This window comes from Capra hircus, chromosome 1, assembly GCF_001704415.2.
Source record: "Capra hircus breed San Clemente chromosome 1, ASM170441v1, whole genome shotgun sequence".
In the NCBI taxonomy this organism is placed as follows: domain Eukaryota; kingdom Metazoa; phylum Chordata; class Mammalia; order Artiodactyla; family Bovidae; genus Capra; species Capra hircus.
In genome coordinates this window covers 2,617,531-2,633,169 of record NC_030808.1, presented here as the reverse complement: position 1 = coordinate 2,633,169, position 15,639 = coordinate 2,617,531, and the positions used below count along the sequence as shown (strand labels likewise).

The window sequence follows — 15,639 nt, the reverse complement described above, 5'->3', positions numbered from 1 at the left end:
TAAAGAATTAGCCTGCCAATGCAAGAGACTCAAAGAGATACAGGCTTAATCCCCGCATTGGGAAGATCCCCTGAGGAGGACATGGCAACCCACTGCAGTATTTTTGCCTGAAGAACCCCACGGACAGAGGAGCTTGGCAAGATACGATCCATAGGGTCACAAAGAGTCAGACACAACTGAGCAACGGAGCACACAACCCTCGTACCTCAGAACACGACAGAATATGACAGTATTTGCAGACAGGATCTTTAATGAGGTAATTAAGTTAAAATTAGCTCAAACCAGGAATTCCCTGGCGGTCCAGCGGTTAAAGCTCCGTGCTTCCCCTGCAGGGGGTATGGGTTCAACCCCTGGTCAGGGAAACAAGATCCCACATACCATGCTTCACGCCAAAAAAAGAGAGCTCAGGTGGGTGGGCCCTAACCCAACAGGACTGGCGTGCTTATAAGAAGAGGAAATTAGCACATAAAGCGTCACAGAGGGCAAAGCCTGTGAGGACACAGGGCAAAGACGTTCATCTACAAGCCAAGCCGAGAGGCCTCAGAAAGAATCAACTCTGCCAACGCCTTGACCTCAGACCGCCTACCTCCAGAACTTAAACAAGGAAGAAGGAGAGACGAGGAGGGAAAAAGGAAGAGATGAGTGGCGGGAAAGAGGACCCCAACTGCGTACGTCAAGCTGGTTCAGCCCACCCACCCCACCCCTGATGAAGAGACTCGGCAGGACTGGGGGCTATAAGCGCTAGGAACAGCACAGAGGGGCACAGAGCTTAAAGACCGGGACATCCCTTTTCTACTTCTAGGTCGGTCAGTTAACTGCTAGATTTAAAATCAAGTCACAGTAAGACTTAGTTTCCTAGTCAGCAGAATGGAACTAGATGTACCAGGCAGACAGATTTAAATAGCAGAATACATTTTTTTAAAAAAAATTCACTAGCTACTCATTTTAAATGGCTTTGTATTCTTTTTCTTTGTGGAGAAATCTCCATAGCAACAAAACCTGAATACCTCGGGTATTCAACCCAAGCTTACCCGCCCAGTGAATTTGGCAAGAACGGTTTCTTCTCACTAAAGGCACAAAACAATTAAGGATAGCTAGAAAATCTGACAGACCTCATGTATGCTTCTTGGAGCCAGGAACAGACAACCAAGAGACATCCTCTCGCTTCTCAACCAAGGTGGCAACGTTCCGACTCCTCATGGTGCAGCAACAAACGCGTTGATCACGGTGCTCCGAAAGACCAGCTCACTGTTCACGTTATTTACACGTGTGGCCTTGTGCTGGTTTCTGCATCCTTGTGGGCCACTATAATATTTTACTTTAAATGACATCTTATTTGGAATCATATGATCAATATAACTTTATCAGTCATTGCCTTTTCTGAACTGCTTCATGGACCACAAATGAAGGGGGCCTAAAGAACAAGATCAGATGCCAAGTTCCAAGTAATCAATCTGCTAAACCCCTCAAACAGGCCACCTATAAATTACCACAGAAAGTTCATCTCAGTTTAGACACTTCATGCAAATATTCATATTATAAGAATTAACTTTGAAACACTTTTTTCTGAATCCAAACTTAGCCATACATATTAACGTTCAAGGAACTTGTACCAACCTGATGGTCAGTTGGCAAAAGAAATCCACCGATTATTTTAACTTCACGGAAGATTTTCAGGGAAAACATGTAAGGCATATTAATAACTCCCTACTTTATATCTTAGGCTCCATTCTTAAAAGACCTTTATTATTTCAAAATAATTGGTTTTAAGCTTTCCAAATAACCTTTCCTAAAAATCCAAGTGAATCGCTTCCGCAGTTTATTACTGTTTGTAGCGCAACAGATTACTCACTCGAGCTGAGCCATACACATACCATTTTTAATTAGCGTGTCACAGTGTGCCTTGATTTCAAATCCAAAATATTCTAATCCAAAGTGATTTTTGTAGGCTTCCTATTTGCTGCCAGGAGCTTGAAAAGTTAAAAATAGCAACCAAGTTTTCACATCTTAAGGCAGCACAGAGCATTTCAGGAAAGCATACAGGCTTCAAATAGGTCTACAGAGAGATCCCAAATGCCAGCTATCGGTTGATAAGACCTTAGATCTGACTATCCTCCCCTACACTCATCAGGAAAAAAGGATGCTGGGCAGACACTGAATAGCATCCTACTGCTAGAAGGAAAACCTTATAAAGCAGGAACTTGTAGTTTAAACTCTTCAGTAGCAGGAGAAAAATAAGGCAAGACTGCTAAAAATACAAGCATATAGACTCTTCAATACTATAGAACTAAAGATGCTGGCTTTGCACGCAAATTTTGAACAAATCCGTAGGGACTCAGCCAGCAAACTCCAGAAAATGGGAAACCTGACAGGTCAAAGACTTAAGTCACTTTCTTTAAAGTTTATTTACTGGAGTCTAGCTGCTCTGCAATGTCGTATCAGTTTCTGCTGTACAGCAAAGTGATTCAGTTATGCACATGTGCCCTATATTTCGCACTTCCTTCCCATTTAGGTCACTCAGAGACTTAAGTCACTTTAATCCATAACATGAAAGGGACAAAAAGAAAGCAAGAGAGAATAGAGGGGAACTTATTGATCACATGACACATAAGACATTATCCATCAGTGGCAACATAGGCATGCAATTTGGATCCTGATGTAAAAAGATAAGACATTCAAAAACTATGAGCCAGGAGACTAAATTTGAAAACTGACTAGATATTGGATAGTGTTAATGAGTTACAGTCAGTATGGTTTTTCATGTTATCTTTTTTGCAACATATACTGATATATTTACAGAGGAGACATTATGGTATCTGGTATTTGCATCAGAATAATCCAAGATCTGCATGTGTGTGTGTGTCTGTGTGTGTGTGTGTGTGTGTGTGTGTCTGTGTATGGCAACTGTAGAGGAAAGCAGGTTGGCCATAAATTGCCAATCCCTGAAGCTAGGCAAAACAGCTTGTATGGGGCCCAATATACTATTCTCTTGTGAATGCTTGAAATTGTCAATTTTAAAAAATATAGTATGTACAAGAAATACTGTGGTCTGAATGCCCAGAAAATGCCTCTGGGCGGCCTGAGGGTGTGTGTGGCCTAAAGACATATTTTGTTTGGATTGCGGGACTGTTTTTCAAAAAAAATTTTTTTTTTCTTTTCCTTTTTGATCCAACATTTAAAAATGAGAAGACTTCAGGATTTCCAACTTCTCTGAAAACACAGGAACGATCTGGCAACCCGGGGCCACAGCAGCAAGGCCTGGAGTGTGGCCCGTGCCGCCCCCGTCTCCCTGGCACTCATGGACTGGTAACAGCCTCCCCTGGTCTGCGATCAACAGAGACAGATCCCACGCACAGTGCTCTTCAGAGCCTTGACACAGCACCAACCTGAGGCCCAGGGCCTCCAGAATTTACATGTTCCACCGATCTGCCCAAACCACTCGAGTTCTGTTTTCTGACCAGTAATCAAAAGGCCCTGACAATAACTTCAAGACAAGCGCCTGGAGAGTTTCAGTTTATATTGCACAAAGCCATGATTGGAAACATATGGACAGTCAGGATGCTGCGAAAGAAAACTCTGGAGTTCTTAGTCGATTGGGTTTGGGGACTGCCCCCCTAGCCAGCTCAGCCGGCCTGCCCTATGCTGAGGACAAAGGCCTGGCTGCTGTCTTGCTCCCCAGGCCCCCAGGAAGGAGTTCCTTACTTCCCCCCTCATTTTACAGCTGAGGGTGCAGCCAACAGAGGGTGAGTCATTCACCCAACTCTTTTCCAAAGGGTCATCAGAGGGAAAGGATGCGGAATGAAAAGGTCCTCGAGAGACACACTCCAGAGTTCCTGGATGACTATTTGTTCCTGTATGTTTTGAGTCCCTTTAAAATATTTTCCCAATGTGGTATATAGAATGGATAAACAACAGGTCTTGTGATATCACACTGTATTCAATATCCTGTCATAACCATTCGGGGAAAGGATATGGAAAAGGATGTGTGCACGTGTGTAACTGGATCCCTTTGCTGTAAAGGCAGAAATCAACCACACTGGACACCAGCTATACTTCAGCAAAAATAGAAAATACTAAAGAAGAATACAAAAATAAAAATATATTTCCATGGTGGCAATGGAATAAGTACAATGTTTCCTTGTGGGGGCGGGGCAGGAAAAAAGAAAAGACCCTGAACCTTGAAAAGAACCAAAGATTGAACCACCTGGGTTCTGGCCATGCCTGTTTAACCAGCCTACGAGGGATGATCGTTAACAAGATCTCTGAGCAACTGACAGACATTCCTCACTTGTCTTCTCATCTGGCAACAAAACAAATACGGTAAGTCCTTCCAACTCTTCAGGTTCTCTGAAGACTCAGATCCCAGATTCTCTGTAAAACAGGCTTTCAGATTCATTCACCGCTTGGGCCCAGCTTACCACGCTGAGTCAAAGGCAGCTCCCAAGGCCCAGACAGTGACTGTCATATTTTCAGATCCAGCCATCTGTGACCTTGGGTTCTTCCCAAAGTAAGCTTCCCAGTTAACAATAGACTCTTCTCAAAATTTGACTAATTCAACTGCTGACATCAAAAGCAAGAAAATCAAAACAACCTGGGGAGATATGTACATGAGCTATGACTGTGGTGGACAAGGAACTCTCCCAGCTGTCTAAGGAGGGGATCCCGTCATCCTTTAGTAATACCCCGTAGGTGTTTGTTCACTTTGTTCACCATCTCGTAACTTCCAACATACCTAAAGGTAGCAACTCTTTGTTCCCCATTGAAAATGCAGGAAACACCATCTGGTGTTGCCACCTGAGGTCAAAAGGCGCCGCAGCAATCACTGGCTGGGGTTCCTTGGCATCTGAGCATGAAGACTTGAGGAAATCCTTTAGGACGCATGATCAGTGGTTCTATGACATGAGTCTGATAAACACACAGGTTACAACACATCCTTTGCTCACCACCCCTGTAAGAGAGGTCTGAACTCAACCCAGTGTGAAACATGGAGGTTTGGGGGATTTAACGGGTCATCTGTTGCTAACCCCTGCTTGACCGGAACTTGAGAGTCATGGAGGGTGGCGGAAGAACGTCCATGGCAATCGGTCTGGCAAGAAAAGGCAAAAGTCTAAACTGGGACAGAAGCCACAGAGATGAAGAGAAGGGCTGAAGGGAAGAAGGAAGGAGAAGGGGAGGAGAAGGGCTTGAGAAATTAGGTAGCTAGAGACGCTTCAAACCAAGACAACAGAAAGAGAGAACCAACCTTTATTTTATTCAGATAGTAAATATTTATTGAGCACCTCGTCTCTCACAGGTACTGTGCAAAACACTGAAGATACCACAGGGAGCAGAATAGAATAAGTAGGGAATGTAGAAAGAGAAGCAGGAGGATGTCTGGGTCTTTTTTTTTTTTTTTTTTGAAAGGGAAAAGCAGAGATGAGAATGTCAGCTCATTCAGAGAGATGTTACATTTGAGGCAAAGTCTAACAGGCTGAAATGACTTGGGTTAATTCAAGGAAATGACTGACTTTAGACATTCACTACATAAACATGTTTACTATTATTCTCCAACCTTGTAAAGTAAAAGCCCCAGGACTTTCCTGATGGTCCCATAGTTAAAACTTTGCCTCCCAATACAGGAGGTGTGAGTTTGACCCCTGCTTAAGATCCCAGACACCTCGGGGCCAAAAAAAGATCAAAACATAAAAGCAAGACTGCAACAAATTCGATAAAGACTTTAAAAATGGTCCAATCAAAAAAAAAAAACTTTAAAAAAATAAAGTAAAAAACCCTTATCTGGTGCTACAAACCCCTCTGGCTATTGCCCAAACCCTGCCTGTGACAGCCACGGTCACAGAAGTAACAGGTCCCTCCGGATGCTCTTTCTCTCCTCACTCTTGCTTATTCCAAGCCAAGGTCACCAGACACACACCCAGTGGTCCCTCTGAAGGGTCTTCACCTTCCCCAACAGCTGCAGAGCACCTGAGACCATCAGGAAAGCCTCTTTACATCAATTCCGCAGCAATTACAGAAAACTCAGTGTGAGCTTCAGGCCCAATCGGATCAGCACTGCGAAGCATACCAATGCTGGGAGTAGCATCCCTTCCTCCCCAAATTACACAGTTAGTGTCCCATTGTGGGGCCCTAAATGGAAAACCTTAAAAAGAAGGGCTAGCTTTGCGGTTGGAAATTAAGATGGCGCCTGGTGGAAGAGATAGGGGCATGGTCTATGTTGTTTGTCAAAGTTTTTGATTGGCTCTCTTGATTTCCGTACACGTGGACAGCACGTGATCACCACAGACTCCTGTTATAATGAAGGCACATGACGATTTGACCTTTAACGTGATTAGTGCAACTATGGAAAGTCCCCCGCGCCCCCCCCCCCTTGCCTATATAAGCCAAGAGCTTGTGGCAATAAAGCGGAACTGCTTGGATGGAACCCCTGTTGCCTCTGATTGTCTCTTGCTCGCGGAGGGGCTGGGTTGGCGGACAGCAGGCTCACCTCTCCTCAGGACCCCTCGGCTTTGCTGAGGGAAGTTCCACTGCCTCTCTCTTTCTGCGGAGCGCCCCCCGCATCCCATGAGCAGGGCTGGCTCCCCCAAACCATATGCTGGGTGCTGGTCTGAAGAAGGTGGGAAATGAACAGTGCGTAGACAATCAGAAACTGTCCACTATAGTGTCTGTGCTTTCCCTCCAAAGCTGGGACAATTTCTTCTCCAACTTCTCTTAGCTTCCTTTCTCTGTACAGCTAGGTATACAGAGTATTCTCTATGCATACATCTACATGCCCACTGGAACCCTCTCTTTCTTGCCACACTGATAGCATCTGGGGAACTTTCAGGACCTCACACGTACACTCCATTCCATACTGAGAAGGCAGAGATGGACGAGGACAGAGATGGGGAAAGGATGCTGTGTGTCTTGAGACTCCCAAGGACATTCTGATCCAGGATCTGCACGTCCCAGCATGCCTCTGCCTCTGATAAGAAGCCCATCCTGTCAAAGCACTGCTGCCCAGGAAGGAAAACACCAAGTTCCCAGCAAGGAGAAGACGTTCCCAAAGTTACGGAGGACAATAGCTGATTCCTGCAGTGTATTTATTCAACTTTAAGACCAAAGCCACAATGAAACAGCTGACTGTTTTGGAAAATACTCATAAAAGAAAAACAACTACTCATGATTCCTCTTCTCCTTAAGCTATTTTAAATATATTTATGCTTCCCCCACCCCCACAAAGACTGAAACTGTTTGGAACCATTAAAAATTTTCTTTGACCTAGGTTTAAGTGGCAAGGGAACAAGAAGAAATTTAGCAACAAATGTCAGAGAAAGGGTGAAATTTCAGGTCTTCAGAAAATCACGGTTTATACTTTATTAAAACCGGCATAATAAATGTTTTAGTTTTCAACCTTGAACCAGAACTCTATGCTTTCTACACAAGCAAAGAAATGTGCCGGCTTTTGAACCATTAATTTGGGCTCTTTATTCTTTACTATTAATAACATCTTTAGAAACACCCATTTTGGGTTTGAATTTAACCAGTATTTCAGATAAATAAAATATCAAAAGCTCAATATTTAACAGAAAAGGTGACTTCAAATTACTACCAACATATTAAAAGTCACTAAAATAGCATAATCACCTATATCCAGGTAGTTGAGGTGATTGTGTGAAAAATGGATAACATTTGTGTGTGTATATGTACATATCAATATATTACATGTGTGTATGCCCACATAATAAAGAGAAAGAATACAAAAAATATCACAATATAAGCATGATTGATATGGGTGGGAATAGACAATTATTTCCCCTTCCTCATATTTTTCTGCCTTTACAAACTTTCTACCATAATCACTCATAAATATATAAAAGAAAAAATAACTTCATCACAGACATGAAGATATATGTACTTACAACATACACTTATCTCCTTAGATCAAAAAATCCAGGCACTAAATTTCCCAAGTTTCACAAACCCTCTGGCTCCAAATTAACCCACACACTTAGAAAAAAGAAAAGAAAAACTCAGCTTCATTTCTAAAGTAAATCTGTTCACTGAGCAAAAGAAACGATAGCCCTTTTGTATCAATATTGCTATCTGTATCCTTCAAGCGCCTTTCAATTTCACAGCTGAATGTTAATTCTCTATCTCATAAACTGAAATGCCACATCCCTCCCTTTGCTTTTTTTAGCGCTCTTGTTCTGTTTCCTTAATTGTGCTTCCCCCGCAGAGTTGATAAATGCAGCACACTCACACGTGCCTGCAGATACACACCTGTGAGCACGCCCAGTCCCGCATCAATCCTCACATACGAGTCTGAGTCTCTGATCATCATGGGGATCAGCAAGAGAAGGCTTCTCCCCGAAGCACAGGGCTCCCTCAGAATGCCAGGCCTCCTTTCCCAAAGCCCGTGATGTGCAGGGGTAAGCAAGCCTCCAGCAGCATCCTCTCTATTTCACTTTTTCACCTGAAAGTCCATACAGTGTTGAAAGCAAACTCCTGATTATGCACCCTGATGAACGCAAACACTGACGTAGATGCATGCTCAGCTCAAGATATCCCTAACTGCATTTTGCCTAGACTACCATCAGAATCAGTTAGTGTTCCCCCCAAACACACGTACAGCAAAAGGAGGATACAATGACTAGAAGAATTTCTAGGTGATGGAGAAGCTGACTGAAATATAAAACAGGCCTCAAATAATGTAAGCAGGAAAAAAAAAAAAAGTTTCATATTCGCAACCCTGAGTTGTGCACGTAAAAAACAACATAGGCCAAGTATGTTTCTCACACAGCTACCATCTACACACTACATTTCCATGTCGCCCAAAGTTACTGCCTGAATGCTGACTAACGTCATGATCAAATAGTATCAAAAGTGCAGAGGAAATTTAGAATGCCATCCATAGACATAGTATCCTGAGTGGAAGCAATACAGCCACATCTAGAAGGCACAAAATTATAGCCACTCCTTACTTTGTGTCTAAATTTTTTTCTTTGGTGGACTTAAAAGATGCCTCTCTATAACTCCTATCTGCTGGAGACACCAAACGAAATTTCTGTCTTCTGTGCATGCTAATATTTCGAACAGCAGAAGGAAGGAAGTCTTGTCTCCTTTTTACTGTTTCCACCAGCCACATGTGCTTCTCTGACTTCAGTATCTCACACGTGTCCTTCCAATGCTGGTCAAGGAGCAGCTGACCTGACGAGCAGCCACGGGCCCACATCATGCCATTTCCCTTGGCCCATGACGAGGTGATTCATAGCTAGTAACCACATCACCCTCCCCGACACACACGGTTACAAGTCCTGGCTTCCCTGGCGCATCTGTGTACAAGAGTGTCTTCTACTTTCTTCTTTCCCCTAAACCTGGGGAAGGACACCACATGTCCTGTAAATGCTTTTTTAAATGATTTGTCACAGGTTCTACCTGCCACCCTGGGCTGCTTAATTTATTCAGAGTTCGTACTGAAGACCCTACAGGTCTTCTGTCCAGATGTAATATTCAGGTTCAGAACCTAGCGGCAGTCAGGTTTTAGCCATGTCAACTCAGGAACAAGACAAAAATACTTTCCAGGTAGTACAGTGGTAAAGAATCCACCTGCAAATGCAGAAAGCAAAGACCTAGGTTTGATCCCTGCGTTGGGAAGATCCTGTGGAGAATGAAATGGCAACTGGCTCCAGTATTTTGCCTGGAAAACTCCATGGACAGAGAAGCCTGGTGGGCTACAGTCCATGGGGTTGCAAAGAGTTGGAGTCAACTGAACACACACATACACACAGGAGAGAAAAAAAGACACAGATTAGCAAAAACAAAGGAAACCAAGTGGGCCAGGGAGTCTAGAATCCTAATGACGTTCACAATGGATATAATCCCTAGACATACACACAACTACCAAATAGTCTAGGAGGTACCCTGTGTCTTCACAACACCCATCTCCTTAAGAAACCAACACAAAACAAACTTATGTCATCTTGAGTTGATTTCTGTTACTTACTAACATGAGTCCTAGCTAACAAAGCAGCTTCCCTGGTGGCTCAGACAGTAAAGAATCTGCCTGCAATGTGGGAGACCTGGGTTCAATCCCTGGCTTGGGAAGATCCCCTGGAGGAGGGCATGGCAGCCCACTTCAGTATTCTTGCCTGGAGATTCCTTATGGACAGAGAAGCCTGGCGGACTATAGCCCATGGGGTCGCAAAGAGTCAGACATGATTGAGCAACTAAGCACAGAACGGTACAGCTAACAAAGAAACTGTATTCTCATACAACAAGTGAGCATCCCATGTAAGTTACCATGCCAGGTATTTTTCAGGTATTGAGCAACTTGTGGTATAAACTACAGACATCCTCCCAGTACAATGATGATTCATTAAGGAACATTTTAGTGTGTTCCAAGCAGCTTCAAATCCAGCCCACATGTATCCCATGCTCTACCCAGAACACCTGAACTTTTAACCCTCACGGCTTTGTAACTGTTTTAGTCTCATCTTCAGCTGGCTTCTGCTAGTCGGTGAGACTTCTCCTTCTCCCACGCATGTTTTCATCCATACAACCTGGCTAATAAGTTGAGGGTAAATGAAGTAATGAATAATTTCTGTTTCCAAAACACCACTCCATGCCCTTGGCCAAAGAATCACCCAAAGCCGGACTTTAGACAAGTTAGATGCAACTCGAGAGGCAATTCTAAATTAATAATAGTAAACGAGGCAGGAAAAACGTCAACCCCAGCACAGGTGTGACTTACCTTAGAAGAACATACACACACAGATCTATATTTAGGTCTGTTTCACATGAAAAGACGCACACTCAGCATTAGCCGTTAAGGGAGCAAATCAAAACCACAATAAGATATCACTCCACACACTCGAGAACGCCTGCAGTGAAAAATGTAGATAATAATAAGTGTTAGCAAGGTTGTAAAGAAGCTTCATATGTCGTTGATGGAAATGGAAAATGGTTCAGCTGCTTTGGGAAATAGTCTGGTAGTTCCCAAAAACAATAAGAGTTACCATCATTGTCGTTGTTCAGTCACTAAGTCCTGTCCGACTCCTTCTGACTCCATGGACTGCAGCAGGCCAGGCTTCCCTGTCCTTCACTATCTCCTGGAGTTTGCTCAGATTCATGTACATTGAGCTGGTGGTGCCATCCAACCATCTCATCCTCTGCTGCCCCTTCTCCTTTTGCCTTCAACCTTTCCCAGCATCAGGGTCTTTTCCAATGAGTCAGCTCTTCACATCAAGTGCCCAAAGTATCAATCACATCAGGAGCATCAGCATCAATCCTTTAAATGAACAGTCAGTGTTGACTTCCTTTCTGATTGACTGGTTCAATCTCCTTGCTCTCCAAGGGACTCTCAAGAGTCTTCTCCAGCACCACAGTTCAAAAGCATTAATTCTTTGGCACTCAGACTTCCTTGTAGTCCAGCTCTCACATCCATACATGACTACTGGAAAAAACCACAGCTTTGACTATACTGACCTTTGTCAGCAAAATGAAGTCTCTGCTTTTTAATATGCTGTTGGTAAATGATAACATATGTCCTCATAAAAGCTTGTGCATGAATGTGTCACACTAGCTAAAGAGCAGAAATAACCCAAGTGTCCATCAGTTGATGAAAGGATAAATAAAACATATGAGTCCATACAATATAATATTACTTGGCAATAAAAAGAAATGAAGTGCTGATACATGCCACAACATAGATGAAACTTGAAAACATTATGCTAAGTGAAAGAAGCCAGACACAAAAGACCGTACATTATACAATTCCATTTATTCGAAATGTCCAGAACAGGCAAATCTGGAGACAAATTAGGTTAATGGCTGCCTGGGGCTGGAGACGGGTTGGGAGCACTTGGGGGAAGTGAGGAGCAACTGGTAATGGTACAGAGTTTCTTTTGTTCTAAAAATGACTGTGGGGATGGTTGTAAAACTCTGTGAATATACTGAAGGCTACTGAAGTGTACACTTTAAATGGATCAATTGTATGGTGTGTAATTCAGTTCAGCTCACTTCAGTTCAGTCGCTCAGTCGTGCCCGACTCTTTGCGACCCCATGAATCGCAGCACGCCAGGCCTCCCTGTCCATCACCAACTCCTGGAGTTCACTCAGACTCACGTCCATCCAGTCAGTGATGCCATCCAGCCAGCTCATCCTCGGTCGTCCCCTTCTCCTCCTGCCTCCAATCCCTCCCAGCATCAAAGTCTTTTCCAATGAGTCAACTCTTCGCGTGAGGTGGCCAAAGGACTGGAGTTTCAGCTTTAGAATCATTCCTTCCAAAGAAATCCCAGGGTTGATTTCCATCCGAATGGACTGGTTGGATTTCCTTGCAGTCCAAGGGACTCTCAAGAGTCTTCTCCAACACCACAGTTCAAAAGCATCAATTCCTCGGCGCTCAGCCTTCTTCACAGTCCAACTCTCACATCCATACATGATCACTGGAAAAACCATAGCCTTGACTAGAAGGACCTTAGTGGGCAAAGTAATGTCTCTGTTTTTGAATATACTATCTAGGTTGGTCATAACTTTTCTTCCAAGGAGTAAATGTCTTTTAATTTCATGGCTGCAGTCACCATCTGCAGTGATTTTGGAGCCCAAAAAATAAAATCTGACACTGTTTCCACTGTTTCCCCATCTATTTCCCATGAAGGGATGGGACCAGATGCCATGATCTTCGTTTTCTGAATGTTGAGCTTTAAGCCAACATTTTCTCTCTCCTCTTTCACTTTAATCAAGAGGCTTTTTAGTTCCTCTTCACTTTCTGCCATAAGGGTGGTGTCATCTGCATATCTGAGGTTATTGATATTTCTCCCGGCAATCTTGATTCCAGCTTGTGTTTCTTCCAGTCCAGTGTTTCTCATGATGTACTCTGCATATAAGTTAAATAGGCAGGGTGACAATATACAGCCTTGATGTACTCCTTTTCCTATTTGGAACCAGTCTGTTGTTCCATGTCCAGTTCTAACTGTTGCTTCCTGACCTGCATACAGGTTTCTCATGAAGCAGGTTAGGTGGTCTGGTATTCCCATCTCTTTCAGAATTTTCCACAGTTTATTGTGATCCACACAGTCAAAGGCTTTGGCATAGTCAATAAAGCAGAAATAGATGTGTTTCTGGAACTCTCTTGCTTTTTCCATGATCCAGCAGATGTTGGCAATTTGATCTCTGGTTCCTCTGCCTTTTCTAAAACCAGCTTGAACATCAGGGAGTTCATGGTTCACGTATTGCTGAAGCTTGGCTTGGAGAATTTTGAGCATTAGTTTATTAGCGTGTGAGAGGAGTGCAACTGTGCGGTAGTTTGAGCATTCTTTTACATTTCTTTTCTTTGAAATTGGAATGAAAATTGACCTTTTCCAGTCTTGTGGCCACTGCTGAGTTTTCCAAATTTTCTGGCATATTGACTGCAGCACTTTCACAGCATCATCTTTCAGGATTTGAAACAGCTCAACTGGAATTCCATCACCTCCACTACCTTTGTTCGTAGTGATGCTGTCTAAGGCCAACTTGCTTTCATTTTCCAAGATATCTGGCAGAGCGTGGTCCACTGGAGAAGGGAATGGCAAGCCACTTCAGTATTCTTGCCTTGAGAACCCCATGAACAGTATTAAAAGGAAAAATGATAGGATATCAAAAGAGGAACTCCCCAGGTCATTAGGTGCCCAATATGCTACTGGACATCAGTGGAGAAATAACTCCAGAAAGAATGAAGGGATGGAGCCAAAGCAAAAACAATACCCAGTTGTGGATGTGACTGGTGATAGAAGCAAGATCCAATGCTGTAAAGAGCAATATTGCATAGGGACCTGGAATCTTAGGTCCATGAATCAAGGCAAACTGGAAGTGGTCAAACAAGAGATGGCAAGGGTGAACGTTGATATTCTAGGAATCAGCGAACTAAAATGGACTGGAATGGGTGAATTTAATTCAAATGACCATTATATCTACTACTGCGGGCAGGAATCCCTTAGAAGAAACGGAGTAGCCATCATGGTCAACAAAAGAGTCCGAAATGCAGTACTTGGATGCAATCTCAAAAATGACAGAATGATCTCTGTTCGTCTCCAAGGCAAACCATTCAAATATCACAGTTATCCAAGTCTATGCCCCAACCAGTAACACTGAAGAAGCTGAAGTTGAACGGTTTTATGAAGACCTACGAGACCTTTTAGAACTAACACCCCAAAAAGATGTCCTTTTCATTATAGGGGACTGGAATGCAAAAGTAGGAAGTCAAGAAACACCTGGAGGGAGTAACAGGCAAATTTGGCCTTGGAATGCGGAATGAAGCAGGGCAAAGTCTAATAATAGTTTTGCCAAGAAAATGAACTGGTCATAGCAAACACCCTCTTCCAACAACACAAGAGAAGACTCTACACATGGACATCACCAGATGGTCAACACCGAAATCAGATTGATTATATTCTTTGCAGCCAAAGATGGAGACGCTCTATACAGTCAACAAAAACAAGACCAGGAGCTGACTGTGGCTCAGATCATGAACTCCTTATTACCAAATTTAGACTCAAATTGAAGAAAGTAGGGAAAACCGCTAAACCATTAAGGTATGACCTAAATCAAATCCCTTATGATTATACTGGAAGTGAGAAATAGATTTAAGGGCCTAGATCTGAAAGATAGAGTGCCTGATGAACTATGGAATGAGGTTCGTGACATTGTACAGGAGACAGGGATCAAGACCATCCCCATGGAAAAGAAATGCAAAAAAGCAAAATGGCTGTCTGAGGAGGACTTACAAATAGCTGTGAAAAGAAGAGAAGCGAAAAGCCAAGGAGAAAAGGAAAGATATAAGCATCTGAATGCAGTGTTCCAAAGAATAGCAAGAAGAGATAAGAAAGCCTTCTTCAGTGACCAATGCAAAGAAATAGAGGAAAACAACAGAATGGGAAAGACTAGAGATCTCTTCAAGAAAATTAGAGATACCAAGGGAACATTTCATGCAAAGACGGGCTCGATAAAGGACAGAAATAGCATGGACCTAACAGAAGCAGAAGATATTAAGAAGAGGTGGCAAGAATACACGGAAGAACTGTACAAAAGAGATCTTCACGACCCAGATAATCATGATGATGTGATCACTAATCTAGAGCCAGACATCTTGGAAAGTGAAGTCAAGTGGGTATGTAAATTACAGCTCACTAAAGTTGTTTAAAAGAAAAAGTCCATTAGAAGGTAATCCATCCCATTACCAGTCATGATATAAAGAAAAGGAATGTTCTTGGTGCCATAGCTTTTCTAGCTCATTAAAATGGTCCAGATACTAAAATTAACATATACACTGTTTTCATAAAACAGGCTATCCATTAAATTTAAAACATCTTGCGTTATATCAGATTGGGTAGGAACAGGGGCTTTGGAATCAGAACTAGTGTGTCTCTCAACTCCACCATCACTCAAAAGCTGATTGACCTTCAATGCTCCACTTAACCTCTCCAAGCCACAGTTTCCCTACATGTAATAAAGGAAGGAAGTAATAGCGCCTCTCCCACTGGGTTATTGTGCAAGATAAATAACTCATATAAATTTCTAAGCAAGGAACTGGCATAGGGTACCTCTCTAAAACCAGCTTTATAAATACACAAATACAAAAAAACTAACAACAAAACCCACAAGCTCTTATGCGCCATGTGCCAAGCCTTT

The 15,639-nt window shown here is 42.9% G+C and overlaps 1 protein-coding gene across 2 annotated transcripts in view; it reads right to left on the bottom strand.

Moving 5' to 3' along the window:
- Positions 1-15,639, bottom strand: part of TIAM1 (T-cell lymphoma invasion and metastasis 1) — a 462,470-nt gene that overhangs the window by 254,488 nt on the left and 192,343 nt on the right. The gene's annotated exons all lie outside the window — the stretch shown is intronic.